Source organism: Lissotriton helveticus, chromosome 1_1 (genome assembly GCF_964261635.1).
Source record: "Lissotriton helveticus chromosome 1_1, aLisHel1.1, whole genome shotgun sequence".
NCBI lineage: Eukaryota > Metazoa > Chordata > Amphibia > Caudata > Salamandridae > Lissotriton > Lissotriton helveticus.
Window position 1 is genome coordinate 299685851 of NC_136057.1, and position 15806 is coordinate 299701656.

Here is a 15806-nt window from a genome sequence, read left to right on the forward strand (position 1 = left end):
ATTTAACCAGCATATAAAACGAGATTAATGGCGCGAGGAAGGGTAAGGCTAAAAGGGTAACAAGGAGGGAGATACGGCGGGGAGATGAAAAAAAAAGTCTGCTCAATTTCTGGCTGCGTAAGTGATGGCTAAGGGGGAAGTCCACAGGTCATCTCCTCTATAGCTATCAAGGTAGCTCCACCAGGCATCGGCCAAAGTGCTAGGTCTCCGCTGTCAGTGGCAGGTTCATAGATTCAATGTCCAGAAGGGGGAACCGGATAGGGGTGGACGGTGGGGAACATGCGTGAGTTCTGGGTGATGACCTTCACGTGCTGTTGTATTTATACCCTCTGTGCGGCATGGCCATCGTCCATCACTACTCATCTCTCCTGCTGACCTGAAGCTGATGTCTCCCCCATGGGGAACGGCCTCGTTGATTTGCTGGGCTTGAATTAATTCAGCATTAGGCGCCATCTTAGGGTCAGGCCGGCTTCCAAAGGCTTGGCTCAAGTTCTGTGGTTCCTTTACATAGCTGTGATTTTAATCAGCGTAAAACATCGGTACCCCCTTGACTTATGGGACATCCTCCCTCTCCGGTGGAATAACCTAGGCGGGTGCCATTTTGGATTTAGGCTCGGCATAGTTTAATATAGGCGATTTATTTGGGCACCAGCAGGTCCTTTAAACCCCCATTGGAATCGCTGGTGGATGTTTTCCGCTCCCTCACTTACCGTCTCTGAAGAGCGCCCGCTGTTGAACTCAGGGGACGTGGCAGGTCGTGCTCGAGTGTCTCACCCTCTCCAGCCGCAGCCGCACCCACACCATAAATGAGCAGTGTGGCGAAATCACCCCAGTGGGGTTAGCTGGCATAAAGAGGTGAGGGCTGAGGGGCGGGGGCGTGGTATTGCAGATTGGAACAGAAGACAGTGGCATCACGGAGCATTACGTTCAGCACCGGGAGCGTGTTCATAGCTCACCGGGCACCATCTTAGCTTGTTCCATGGGAGGGACGTTACAGCAAATATTTTGGTAATCGGATTGGACTCCAGGTAAGTCGGCTTGAATCCGGTTGCGGGATCTTAGTTAAGGATGAAAAAGGAATGCGGAGAAAATGTCGTTCTGGAGGCAGGCAAGAGGGATCGCAACGGAGCATCAGCTCCTAGCGGCCATGATGGGAGCTGGCTGGTTTACAATATAAGTTACAGCAAGTCTGTTAAGTGTTATGACTTGTTTATGTAAAAAAAGGAAATATACTGTACTGTTGTTAGTGGTAAATAATAGCAACCTTTTGAAAAAGGAAATGGAAGCAGGATTAATTAACATTAATTGATGTAATAGCGATAATAGCGATATTATGAACTTTTGAGCCCAGTGCACTGCCCCTGCTGCACCATTCAAATCATAGCCCTAGGGCCTGCTACATAGCTGCACTTGTGACTGCCTGTTTAGAAGTAAAGTTTAGCAATATTCGACGTTTAGTGGGGTTCCTAGAGTTTTTGGCCACAGTGCCACTGCACCTGCTGCAGCACTCAAACCAAGCCCATTTTTACAGCAAGATAGCTGCAATTGTGTCTGCCTGTATGGTAGTATAATATAGCAATAATCTGAATTTCGAGGGGGGCGTGACACATTTTTGGCCCGGTGCCACTGCATCTGCTGCACTATTCAAATCATGCCCCGGTTGTCAGCAAGCTAACTGCATTTGTTAATGCCTGTTAACTAGTAAAATATAACAATATTAGGTGCTTAATGGGATGCCTAGAGCTTTTGGCCCTGGTGCTACTGCATTTACTGGACCATTCAAATCATGACCTTAATGCTTGCTAGATAAATGCACTTGATACTGTCTTATTTAGTAGTAAAATGTAGCTATAATCTGGATTAGTAGGGTCTCTAGAGCTTCTGGCCCCAGTGTCACTGCACCTGCTGTGCCATTGAAATTAAGTCCCTTTTCACTACAAGGTAACTACACTTGTTAGTTTTAAATGTGAGTAATAATCAAAATTTAGTGGGGTCTCTACAGCTTTTGGCCCCGGTGCCAATGCACCTGCTGCACCATTTAAATCAAGTACTTTTCAACTGCAAGATAACTGCACTTGTGACTGCCTGTTATAGCATAGCTCTTGTATATTTACTTTATTTTTAACGTACAATGTTTATTACAACATTTAGAATTTGATTAAAATTACCAAATAGATTACGTTGAAAAAAGAAATCTCATAATGCCTACAAAGTGCCAAGAAATGTACAGAGGCATGAATAGGAAACACCACAAATGTTCTAAGGTTAAAGCATCTGCTTTACACAACTAAGTAATAAAAAGCAAGCATTCCAGCATACTGCTAGAAGCTGTCTGCTGTTTCCGTGGAAAGAGATCTTATCTTGACCATGAATGGGGCTTAATCTGTGTGAACAGCTTTAGTAGAAGTATTGTATATGAGTGCAGCCAGGGGAAGTTAACAAAAAAAAGTTCCACACAAAAGCGAATAAACACAGTAATTTGGTTATGGGAACTGAGAAAAGAACCATTTAAAGATATATTAAGGTATATTGAATACAAGAGATTTCACAAGCACAGCACAAGCACTATGCAGGCGAAACCTAAAAAGGAACAAAGAAAACGTGCAAAAGCGTTGGTTTTTTTAAAAGTGAAAGTGGTACGAGGTAAAGAAAGGAAGCAAAAGGGGGACTGAAGGAACAATGGGGACTTTAAGGAAAACGGAAATAACATGGGGTCAGGAGGGACGCAGTTGAAGCAACATGGAGGGCTTGGGTGGGAGAAGGAATAAAGATAAGAATAAATGCATAAAATGAAGGGTCGGATAAATCTGTAAGTGAGAACGGCGGGGAGAGGTGGGGCAACAGGGGTGTCAACAGGATAAGTGATGGGTGGGTGGGGAAAGAAGCAACATGGGCAAAACATTAAAAAAATGCAGTCACACGGGCTGCTTTAATAGTCGATGACATTTAAAGAAAATACCTTAGAATAAAGTGAATCCTGTGACAGGAGGGGAAATAGTACCTCAATCACGTTGGTTGATGGGCACTGATTAAATTTGATTAGTCTTGGTCCATGCTCCACCAAGGCAAACAGAACTGATGTTTGGACTGCGCTGGCCAGTTAGGAGGCAGCAAGGAAGACTGAAACTGAAGCCAACAAATGTATGCAAGCTCTTTCCTGAACACAATAGTGTTGCAAGTGAGCGCATGCGCTCACAGGCTCGACCCTAAAATTGGCTGAACAGAATTAAACCAAATTTGGCAAAAAGTTATTTATTCAAAAGACTTGTTTTCCATCTCTTGGTATAAACCCAATCGGGTGATTTTTAAGAAATTTGAATTTAAAGAGGTGCTAGGTGGTAGTTAGGAGATTAAAAATGTAGGTATATCTGGAGAGTTGGTCCTGAGGGTCCTTCTCATTGGCCTTCTGAAATGTTTCTCCCTGTGGCCTTTTCAATTCCAGGGTGATGGGATCAATCCCACAGGACTTAGAGGTATATTCACAAGAATGTGTGCTGAACATCACAAAACGCACCTTTACACATCACAGCCTATCGTGGGAAAATAACCCTGTGTTAACGTGGGATTCACAAGGCGGTAGCATGAGATAGTCCGCGATACAGCCACCTTGACAGCGATAAAGGCACAAACCTCAACACGGAAAAACATGCGATGGGCCAAATCGCGATGAGGAAATCAGCGATAAGCAGTGCCAGGCCTGCAATACATACATGGCAGGCGGTAAAAATAAACATAAAAGTAGGAAAACACCTAAACACAAACTGACCAACACACAAGCACCATGGAGGCAGCCGGACCAGGCGCAGAGGACAAGCGCAACCCCACAAGCATCCCGGACGACCAGCCTGTGACCTCGGGGACAGGGAAGGGCAAGGACAAGAAGAAGAGGAAGACAAGGTTCAGTCTGCAGGGAAATAGGATCCTGTTTACAGAGGTGATGGAACACCATCAACAACTGAATGCCACCTCCAGCGTGTCATTGGGAATCAAAAATGGGATATGGTGGAACATGGTGGACAAGGTGAACACTGTCGTAGAGCAAAGGAGGTGAATGGACGGGCCAAGAGGCGATGAATTGACATCAAGCGGAAGACCAAGGAGAAACTCACAGCCAATCAGAAGGCAGCAATGCAGACTGGAGGTGGGAGCCCAGCACCACAGCTCGTGGTGGATGACAATGAGGAGCTGGTGTCCACAGTCATCAGTGTGGAGACCGTGGCCGGAGTCGGGGAACCGGACACTGCTCGACAGGACACAACACAACCACAACAAGGTGAGTGACTAACAGGTACTGTTGGGGGACGGTTGGAGAGGGCCACAATGGCACACATGCACAATCAAGCAGAGCACAGTACACACCCACAATGACTCTGGATCATGGCCCTGATCCACACACTGTCACAATGTACAATGCCATGCTGTCTGAATGTCAAGATGTTCCATGCGGCTACATACATGTAGACACATCATAATACACCATCTCCCCTTCATATTGCAGGGGCACTGTCAACACCCCCTGCAGAGCAGTCCCAGCCATTCTTCACTGATGACGAGGAGGACACCGCTAGTATCGACACCCAAACCCTCCAAAACATCATGGACATCATCCACAACTCTCCTCCAAGATCAGGGCAACCCAGCTACATCGAGGGGACCCCGACCACTACCCAAAGCACCCAGCAGGAGGCACCCACAGCCCTGGCACTCTCCCAAGACCCCCAGGAACAAACCATGGCTTTCCAACACCATGTGCTGGAGGGCCAGAGGGAGACAGCTGAGCAGGTGCGGGTGGGGTTCGGCTTCATGGCTACCAAAATGGATGCTATCCATGGGTGTCTAGGTCCCATCAGGGACCAGCTCCAGTCCCTAACAGACACCCACAGCACGCTCCATGGTCTCCAAGGAGCCCTGACTGACATAGCTGGAGTCATGATGTGGAGAGAACACCTGTCTGCTCACACTCGCTCCAGCGATTCCAGCCGTGAGCTGGCACACAGGCGAAGGCTCATGGAGAACATGGTGCGGATGGAGGCGGAAAGGATGGCAGCCCACACTGCACATCAGCGAAATGGAGCTGGGATCTACCATGCCCTGCATATCATGGAATTGCTGCCACAAGGAGTGGGGCTCATGAATGCTGCTGCCCCCACACCATCCACATCTCCGCCCTCTGGTGTGTCAGTGCCTCACAGTGTGGCAGGCGTATCCACTCCGGCACCTGATTTGCCACTGCCACATAGTGCGGCCGACAATCCTTCTCCGGCCCCTGATGTGTCAGTGGCACACAGTACAGCAGCCGGTAATGCAACACCCACAGTGATGTCATTTGAGATGTCATCAGTGATGTCATGAGTGATGTCACTGATAGTGTCATGAGTGATGTAATATGTGACATCATCAGCAGTGCATTGCGGGCGCGCGAGTTATAGTTAGCTGAGCTAACTATAACGGGGGAATTTCAATGGTTTTGTACGAGTGAAATGTCCAGCTAACTATGACGCCCCTGAAACCTATGGTTTTTTCTGTGAATTTCAAAGGTTTTTTAAATGCTAATTCCTAACTATAACATGCCTGAAATCTATGTTTTTTTCAGTGAATTTCAAAGGTTTTTTAAATACTAATTTATAACTATGCCTACAGAGATAGAACATGTGAAGAAAGAAGAAACAACACACAGAAAGAAAAAAAAGGAATGCATAAAGAAGCAACAGAAGTTAACAAAGAGGAAGAAAAGTGCAGGATGAAGGAAAACGTGCAGAAAGAACAAACAGAAGAGCAGAAAGAAGCCTTGTTGCATAATCATCCTGTACCCTCAACTTTTTCAGACGGGTACTGGTGGTAACTGACTCTGACTAACCAGAGCCAGTGCTATGTTAAAAGACACTTAGAATACAGTGAAAACACCTACCTACATTAGGGAACACCATGCGTTGAGGTCTCCCTGTGATTAGCATGACCTCCTCTGTTAGCCCCTGGTATATAATAGGACAGGGGGATTAAAACTACCTCTTAAAACGCACCACGGGCGCATTTGCACACTGGTGAAGGGAGGGGGCCTGAGGAGACGTGCGCAAACACGCCCTGTGGCATGTTTTAAGTTGGGGGATTAAGTCCCCTTGAATCCTGAGGGTCCCTGGGGTCGAACTAGCCAACTATGTACCTCCAGTAAGCGCCACAGAGATGAGACGCACAGAGGTGTAAAAAGGGGCACTGCCTGGACCTCCTCTCTGCAACGCAGCGCAGTGGCAGTTACTGGAAGCATCTGGTGGGCTAGTTGGCCCCCAGGGGCCCTCAAAATTGAAGGGGAAATATTTCCCCAACTTAAAATGCGTAACGGGGGGATGTTTGTACACGTCACCTCAGGCCCCGTCCCCTCCCTTCCCTACAGTTTAATCACGCCCTGCGGCTGTTTTAAGTTGGGAGATTAAGTCCCCTTGAATCCTGAGGGTCTCGAGGGTCAAATTAGCCCATTATTTACCTCCACTAAGTGCCATTGCAGAGAGGCGTAAAGAGGGGCAAGGCCAGCACCACCTCCCTGCAACGCAGCGCAGTGGCGCTTACTGGAAGCACCTGGTGGGCTAGTTGCCCCCAGGGTCCCTCTGGATTGAAGGGGAATTATTTCCCCAACTTAAAACGTGCCACAGGGTGTGTTTGCACACGTCACCTCAGGCCCCGTCCCCTTCCTTCACCACCATGTAAACGTGCCCTGTGGCCATTCTAATTTGAGATATTAGGTGCCCTGATTCCTAAGGGTCCCTAGGGTGCAAGTAGCCCACTAGGTACCACCAGTAAGCGCCACAGAGCTGCGTTGCAGAATGTTGTAAAAAGGGGCATGGCCTCTAGACACCTGTCTGGCCTGGCCCTGCCCTGGTGCATACTGGACATACCTGTTGGTCTAGTTGGCCCTCAGGGACCCTCAATATTGAAAGAAAATTAATTCCCCAACTTACAACCAGCCACAGGGCGCGTTTGCACAATGGTGAAGGAACAGGGCATGGCCTGAGGTGACATGTGTGCAAACAAGCCCTGTGGCGCGTTTCAAGTTGTGGAATTAATTCCTCTTCAATCCTGAGGCTCCCTGGGGGCCAACTAGCCCTCCAGGTACCTCCAATATGCACCAGGGAGCTGTGTTTCAGAGAGCTGTTCAGAGGCCACGCCCCTTTTTCAACTCTCTACAACGCAGCTCTGTTCCGCTTATTGGAGGTACCTGATGGGCTAGTTGGCCCCCAGGGGACTTCAGCATTGAAGAGGAATAAATTCCGCAACTTAAAACGTGCCACAGGGCGTGTTTGCACACATGTCACCTCCGGCCCTGCACTCTCCCTTCACCACTGTGCAAATGTGCCCCACGGCGCACTGTGCAAATGCGCCCCGTGGCGCATTTTAAGTTGGGGGATTAAGTCCCCTTGAATCCTGTGGGTCTCTGAGGTGCAACTAGTCCACCAGCTACCTCCATTAAGAGCCACAGAGCTGCGTTGCAGAGCGGTGTAAAAAGGTGCGTGGCCTCAGAACACCTCTTTGCAACGCAGCCCCCTGTCACATACTGGAGGTTCCTGGTGGGCTAGTTGGCCCCCAGGAACCCTCAGTATTCAAGGAGAATTCATTCATCTTCAAAGGCGCCACGGGGCGCGATTGCAGAAATGAGGGGGCGCGATGCCGGTCTTTTTTTTCTTTTAAGAAGGGTGACTGTGTGGCCCCCCCCTTCCTTTCCTAATATTCTTGGCCCTGGGGACCCCATCCCCCAGGGCTTGCCCCCAATTTTTTTTTTAATACAAAAAATGGGAAGGGGGCCGCCTGACCCCCTCCAGAGGCCATAATTTGCCCCGCGGACCCCATCCCTGGGGCAATGCCATTTTAAAACTTTTTTTTCTTTTTGGAGGGGGGACTGCCTTGCCCCTCCTTCGGCCATGTATTGCCCCGTGGAACCCATCCCCCGGGGCAGACCTTTTAAAAAAAATAATAATAATAATAATAATTTGCATACCGTATTTTCCAGCGTATAAGACAACTTTTTAACCCTTTAAAATGTTCTTGAAAGTCGGGGGTCGTCTTATACGCCAGGAACCAAATTTTTGGGAGTGGAAACAACGCTCCACCGACTTTGAAATTGGAGCAGAAATCAACTTGGAGCGAGTCAGCAATTGCAGTTGTTCCCACTGCTCTCGGTGTTTCACAACGCTCCACCTCGCAGGCCCCAATAAGCTGACTCCGAGTCTCACACCCACGAGCCCTCCACTATGGCCTCTGGGCTCTTGCTTCACTCTGCGCGTGTTCGCACTCCCTGTGCTGTAGCAGATCGGGGCTCAGTATCGGAGTGCCCCCTGTCAGTGCCCACGCCGTGTGTCATGGCTAAGTAGGTATGTCCCTGAGTTCAGCTGTTGTCCCACACTTACCGGCTATTTAGTCGTGCCGCTCCGCTCCGCTCCAGAAGGTGACATGGTGAGCTCCGCTTTCACGACCCAGGTGCTGATGCCACTTAGCCGGACCACAGGATATGCCTCTGCATCAGTGCAGTCCTGCGCAGTCTCTTACAGTCCCCGTAGTGCCGATCGGAGCAGGCTCTCACGGGGGGGCCCTTGTTCAGTCTAGAGCTGACTGTCAAAGACACGGCAGGCACATGTGCTGATCTGGCCTCTCTCTCTCCTTCTGATGTGGCCATAAATCTCGCGTTCATCGGAAGGAGAGGAGCGTCAGTACGTGATCTCCTCAGTTCATGGCCATAGAAAGGGGACAGTAGAATGTTCCCGCCGGCAATACAGTACATAATGTTTTGCTGCAGTTATTTCAGAAGAGTGATTACGGTACATTCCTGATGAATCACAAACACACTGCATTTCTGTTTAAGATCGAATGTTGAATCCTTAAACACCTTCTTTCGATAGACACGCATAATACCTGAAATGCACTGTTCTGCATGGTTGGAGAGGGCCTGTAGTGTGACCACAAAGTAAAGATGACACTAACAACATGTTTTAGAACATGAGAGGAACTACAAACCTCCAAATCCAAGCAGAGTTTGTATGCAGTGTGCACAGGATATACCGGTACCAGTACCAGTACATCGCTTGCCGTGATTGGCTGGTTGTTGTAAACGGGAAAGGCAGTCAATCTGGTGAGCAGATACATGTCGTGGTGAAGACAGTACAGCACAGTACAGCACAGCACCAGTATCTGTACCGGTTCATACAGTACAGCACCAGTACATACAGTACAGTATGCAAATGGCTAACAATCAAGAACCCATCATGGCTCCAGCAGCTGCAAGAAGAAAGAAATATGAAGCCAGTTACAAACTTAAAGTTGTAAACTTTGCCATGGAACATAATAACTGTGCTGCTGCAAGACAATATGGAGTAACAGAAAAGATGGTTCGGGACTGGAAAGCAAATAAAAAAGCATTAAGGAGTATGCCAAGGGGTAAGTGTCCATTAAGAAGAGGCACCCCACATTGGCCAGAACTCGAAAAACATGTAACAGACATGGTGAATGAGCATCGCCAAAGCGGTTATGTAGTGACACGAAATAAAATACGTTTGTTTGCACTTCAGTGGGCCAAATCTAACCCAGATCTCAGCAACAGATTTAAGGCCACTGTATCCTGGTGTACTAGATTCTTGGGAAGGCATAATCTGGTATTGAGGCAAAAGACGAAAATTGCACAAAAATTATCTGCAGATCTTGATGCCAAAGTACATAGTTTCCATCGCTACGTAATACAGCAGCGCAATAAACATGGCTATGCGTTAAGTAGTATCGGAAATATGGATGAAACTCCAATGAATTTTGATATGGTTGCAAATAAAACTGTCCATCCAAAAGGTGAAAAAACTATTTTAATAAGAACAACAGGACATGAGAAGTCCAGTTTTACAGTGGTACTAGCATGCACAGCTGATGGCGCCAAACTGAGACCAATGATTATTTTTAAAAGAAAAACAATGTCGAAACTCAAGTTTCCTGTTGGTTGTTTTGTACATGTGAATGAAAAAGGCTGGATGGATGAAGATGGGGTAAAGCTATGGCTTGATAATGTATGGAGCAGGCGACCAGGTGGACTCAATCAAACACGTAGTCTACAGGTGTGGGATATGTTCAGGGCTCACTTAACTCCCAGCACCAAGCAAAGTCTGGCAAGAATAAAAACAGATGCTGCAGTTCTTCCTGGAGGATTGACATCATTGGTACAGCCACTGGATGTGTGCCTAAACAAGCCATTTAAAGAGCGCATTCGAGAACAGTGGAATGAGTGGATGGTTAGCGGCGAAAAGTCATTCACAAAAGGAGGAAACATGCGTGCTCCACAGTTGGATGTTTTGTGCAAGTTTGTCATAAAAGCCTGGAATGATATTGATGCAGAAACAGTCATCAAGTCTTTCAAGAAATGTGGCATATCAAATTCATTAGATGGTATGGAGGACGACTACTTGGCAAGATGAAGAGGAAGCCGAAGCCGAGACCCTACCATCTGATACGGAATTAGATCCATACGATAACTGCTTTACAAATGTCCCACAAGATCTCATTGATTTACTTATGATATCAGATGACGAAGAGGAGGATTTTGAAGGCTTTTAAAGGGAAACTGTCACGTCAGCAAATCCTGTAAAAATAGCTTGGAGTTATGAAAAGTTTAATCCACTTGCACTGTTTTATGTTTACCGTACATGTTTGATGACAAACAGCCTTATGTTTATAAGTGACTGTTTTTTATTTGGTTCTAAAAACAAATTGTGACTAAAGCAATATTGTTTATACAAACAATCAGTTTGAGTTCAGTCTTTGAGTGTGTACAATAATTGCTTAACACTGTCCTCTGATAAAGCCTTACTGCTCACCCACACTACCACAAACCGAGAATAAGGTGCTCTCTACTTTTACCTCTGCCTACCCTTGGGGTTCTACTGGAGACTGTGCACACTATACCTCACTTTGGTATAGTATATACAGAGCCAGCTTCCTGCAATTGCATGTCCATCACCAAGACAGGATTGAAAGACAAGATCCAATGACACACGGTACTAAAACTACGATAACTCCAGAGACCTCCTTCACCCGCTTTCCTACTCTCTTAATGCTAGCAAGATCATGGGTAGGAATTTCCTCATGAAGGTTCAAAAATAGGTAAGTGCCATAATCAGAACCATCCATTGTCCCGTATGAGAGCAACCCCACTACCGACAGTACCTGCACTTTGACTGTTCCATTTAACAGAATATATGGTAACGGTTAAACTATAGACACCAAGATGGGGCACCAACAGGACTATGCCCTTATTCAAAATATATAGGAACAGGACAGTTCTTTACACTTCATGTCACGGAGGAGGGCTAGAATCACTAATAAGCCCAAAATAAATTTTCTCTTCTATTTTGAATATTAGAAGTGGAAGTGAAAGAGGAAGTGGCGGTCCCCGGTGCATGTGGGGGGGATCAAGCCCCCACACACAGGTTATTATTATTTTTTTATGCTTATGCCAACAAGCCCCGGCGGGTGGCGGTCCCCGGACCTGCGGGGGGGGGGCGTGAGCCCTCACCTATAATGTGATGAAGCCCTGGGGGGTTGGTGGTCTCTGAGCTCCTCCACCTATTACTTTTAAAAGCCCCGGAGGGTGGCGGTCCCCGGGGCTGGGGGCAGCTATGAGCCCCCCACACATTTTTAGATGAAGCCCCAGGGGGTGGCGGTCCCTGAGGCTAGGGGGCACCCTTGGGCCCCCCACCCAATTCTTTCATTGCCCCCGGGATTTGGCCCCCACGGGGGCTAATTACCAATGTAGCGCGCAAGCCCCTGCTTTGTTTTCTTTTTTTATCAGCTGGATCCGCGCACCCTGCGTGGATCTTGCTACTGTTATAAAATATATATATTTTTTGGCCTTGGGGGTCCTTGTGGGACCCCCTGAGCAGGCCTAGGGGGTCAGGGTGTTTCTACGGTGTCCTCTTTTTGCGTTTCGCATGTTTCTTTCTTAGGTATCTTGTGCCTCGGTTCAACCAAGGCACAAGATGGCTGCCAACACTTCCTGGTTTCGAGTGTTGACAGCCAATTAGCATACAGCTTGTAATCGGGAGGGTGCGGGCCATAGACATATATAATTTTACTTTTGATTTTCTCAGCAAGTGCTGAACAGATTTACACCGACTCTGAACAAAGAGCTACCTTTTTTCCAAGTTTGGTGTAATTCCATTCAACAGTTCGGGCTGTAGTTGCGGACCCCGCTTGCCAAATCATCCTGAGCATTTAGAGAGAGGAAGAGGCGGTGCATTTAGAGAGAGGAAGATGCAGTGCATTGAGAGAAAGGAAGAGGCTGTGCACTTAGAGAGAAGAAGATGCAGTGCATTGAGAGAAAGGAAGAGGCTGTGCATTTAAAGAGAGGAAGAGGATGTGCATTTAGAGAGAGGAAGATGCAGTGCATTACGAGAGAGGAAGAGGCAGTGCATTGAGAGAGAGGAAGAGGCAGTGCATTTAGAGAGAAGTAGAGGCTGTGCATTAAGAGAGAGGAAGAGGCAGAGCATTTAGAGAGAGGAAGAGGCTGTGCATTTAGAGAGAGAAAGAGGCTGTGCATTTAGATAGCGGAAGAGGCTGTGCATTTAGAGAGAGGACGAGGCAGTGCATTTAGAGAGAGGAAGAGGCAGTGCAGTTAGAGAGAGTAAGCGGCTGTTCAATTAGAGAGAGAAAGAGGCTGTGCATTTAGAGAGAGTAAGAGGCTGTTCATTTAGAGAGAGGAAGAGGATGTGCATTTAGAGAGAGTAAGAGGCTGTGCATTTAGAGAGAGGAAACGGCTGTGCATTTAGAGAGAGTAAGAGGCTGTTCATTTAGAGAGAGGAAGAGGCTGTGCATTTAGAGAGAGTAAGAGGCTGTGCATTTAGAGAGAGGAAACAGCTGTGAATTTAGAGAGACGAAGAGGCTGTGCATTTAGAGAGAGGAAGAGGCAGTGCATTTAGAGAGAGAAAGAGGTTGTGCATTTAGAGAGAGGAAACGGATGTGCATTTAGAGAGAGGAAACGGATGTGCATTTAGAGAGAGAAAGAGGTTGTGCATTTAGAGAGAGGACGAGGCATTGCTTTTAGAGAGAGGAAGAGGCAGTGCATTTAGAGAGAGGAGGAGGCAGTGCATTTAGAGAGAGGAAGAGGCTGTGCATTTAGAGAGAGGACGAGGCATTGCTTTTAGAGAGAGGAAGAGGCAGTGCATTTAGAGAGACGAAGAGGCTGTGCATTTAGAGAGAGGAAGAGGCAGTGCATTTAGAGAGAGGAAGAGGCAGTGCATTTAGAGAGAGAAAGGGGTTGTGCATTTAGAGAGAGGAAACGGCTGTGCATTTAGAGAGAGGAAGAGGCAGTGCATTTAGAGAGACGAAGAGGCTGTGCATTTAGAGAGAGGAAGAGGCAGTGCATTTAGAGAGAGATAGAGGCAGTGCATTTAGAGAGAGAAAGAGGTTGTGCATTTAGAGAGAGGGAACGGCTGTGCATTTAGAGAGAGAAAGAGGTTGTGCATTTAGAGAAAGGAAACGGCTGTGAATTTAGAGAGAGGAAACGGCTGTGCATTTAAAGAGAGGAAGAGGCAGTGCATTTAGAGAGAGGAATGAGCGGTGCATTTAGAGAGAGGACGAGGCAGTGCATTTAGGGAGAGGAAGAGGCAGTGCAGTTAGAGCGAGTAAGAGGCTGTACATTTAGAGAGAGAAAGAGGCTGTGCATTTAGAGAGAGTAAGAGGCTGTGCATTTAGAGAGAGTAAGAGGCTGTGCATTTAGAGAGAGGAAACGGCTGTGCATTTAGAGAGAGTAAGAGGCTGTGCATTTAGAGAGAGGAAGCGGCTGTGCATTTAGAGAGACGAAGATGCTGTGCATTTAGAGAGAGGAAGAGGCAGTGCATTTAGAGAGAGGAAGAGGCTCTGCATTTAGAGAGTGGAAGAGGCTGTGCATTTAGAGAGAGGACGAGGCAGTGCATTTAGAGAGAGGACGAGGCAGTGCATTTAGAGAGAGGAAGAGGCAGTGCATTTAGAGAGAGGTAGAGGCTGTGCATTTAGAGAGAGGACGAGGCATTGCTTTTAGAGAGAGGAAGAGGCAGTGCATTTAGAGAGACGAAGAGGCTGCGCATTTAGAGGGAGGAAGAGGCAGTGCTTTTAGAGAGAGGAAGAGGCAGTGCATTTAGAGAGAGAAAAATGTTGTGCATTTAGAGAGAGGAAACGGCTGTGCATTTAGAGAGAGGAAGAGGCAGTGCATTTAGAGAGACGAAGAGGCTGTGCATTTAGAGAGAGGAAGAGGCAGTGCATTTAGAGAGAGGAAGAGGCAGTGCATTTAGAGAGAGAAAGAGGTTGTGCATTTAGAGAGAGGAAACAGCTGTGCATTTATAGAGAGAAAGGGGTTGTGCATTTAGAGAGAGGAAACAGCTGTGCATTTAGAGAGAGGAAGAGGCTGTGCATTTAGAGAGAGGAAACGGCTGTGCCTTTATGAGAGAGGAAGAGGCTGTGCATTTATAGAGACGAAACGGCTGTGCATTAAGAGAGAGGAAACGGCTGTGCATTTAGACAGAGGAAGAGGCAGTGCATTTAGAGAGAGGAAGGAGCTGTGCATTTAGAGAGAGGAAGAGGCAGTGCATTTAGAGAGAGGAATAGGCAGTGCATTTAGAGAGAGGAACAGGCTGTGCATTTAGAGAGAGGAACAGGCTGTGCATTTAGAGGAGGAACAGGCTGTGCATTGTGATATTTTACTGGTGAGAGCAAGGGGCTAGACCAATTTATATGGGGCCTGCTGCTCCATTGTCTTTAATGGAGCTCTCCACAATAAATAGAGAGTGGTTTATTGGTTCTCATGCAGTCTGGCTATTACCTGTACAATCTCAGGTATGAAACAGCAAAAGGAGCACCAGTAAACCCACGGATGATGAACTGCTACCACTCAGATCCCTACAACGTGCACTGGCCTTACAGTAAATGCGCCTTTTACACCTCCCTCACTGTACCAAACATGAGTAAGCAGGGCGGGGCAGCATGAAATGAAATGCTTGTCTGGGGCCTCTTTTATGCTTCTAATAAGATCCCCGGAGCATGATCCTGCTTTTTACATCAAAGTGACTTCCCTTTTAAATCGCAGCCTTAATGTGCTTTCAGACAGCAGCATCACAGTAAAGTGCATTATTCCCAGGGTGGGGTGAGGGACGGGGCTGGGTCTATGGACTGGCGAGATTTGTTCATGTCTCTCTTTGTCTGAATCAGTCATTAAAAGCACTTACTAGCCCTGGCGTTGCATCTAAAGCATTTATTATTAAAAAAAAAAAAGTAGCTATATATTTTGGTTTTACTGTCACATTGCTGGATTATCACATTTACAAATGATAAGACATAGCAGGCCATGTCACAAAGCAGACGACACCCCTGGAGGTATTTCAGAATTACATGCAAGTGGTAACCACTGCCAGTTTCGAAATGAGAAATGACCGCCTGGTAGTGAAATCTACACTGCTGGGTTACCAGTCAGAGAAGAGCTGCAGGTGGCTGGAAATCCACTGCACCTACGGCTGATTGCATTAGTGCATGCAGCACCCGTTTTAGGAACGAGCACTATCTGGAAAGGATGTAATGTACAGCACAATATGATCTTAGCTGGGAGTTCTCCTTGCCATGCGTAAAACCCACAATCCGCGTTCACAACGTCAATCATTATTAATGTGTTATCACTAAAGAGGAAGGTAAAGAAGTAGGCAGGAATGTTTTGTCATGGGACACTCTTATCACTTATCAGAAAATTGAAATATGTTTTTGGTCGACTCTCTAATTACCCCTGGTGATAACTGTTCTGTAGTATTACTTATTTACCTTTTCAA